Below are 265 nucleotides of genomic sequence, written 5' to 3' on the forward strand. Positions count from 1 at the left end.
TCCGGACGCGCGCCGGGGCGGGGGCCGGGGCCTGGGTGGGGCGGGGCCTGGATGGGGCGGGGCCAGGCGGGGCGGGGCCAGGCGGGGCGGGGCTTGACCCAGGCCCCGCGAGAGAAGCGAGCGCGGCTCTTGCGCTAGCTTGGGACCCGCTCTGTGGAGTGGAGATTGCGGACGCTCCCGCATCTGTAATGTCTTCCTGGCTGCCAGGATTTGCTGCCACGGGCGCCCTTTAGAGTCCGCAGGAGACAACCAGGACCGCCAGACT

Source organism: Meles meles, chromosome 5 (genome assembly GCF_922984935.1).
Source record: "Meles meles chromosome 5, mMelMel3.1 paternal haplotype, whole genome shotgun sequence".
NCBI lineage: Eukaryota > Metazoa > Chordata > Mammalia > Carnivora > Mustelidae > Meles > Meles meles.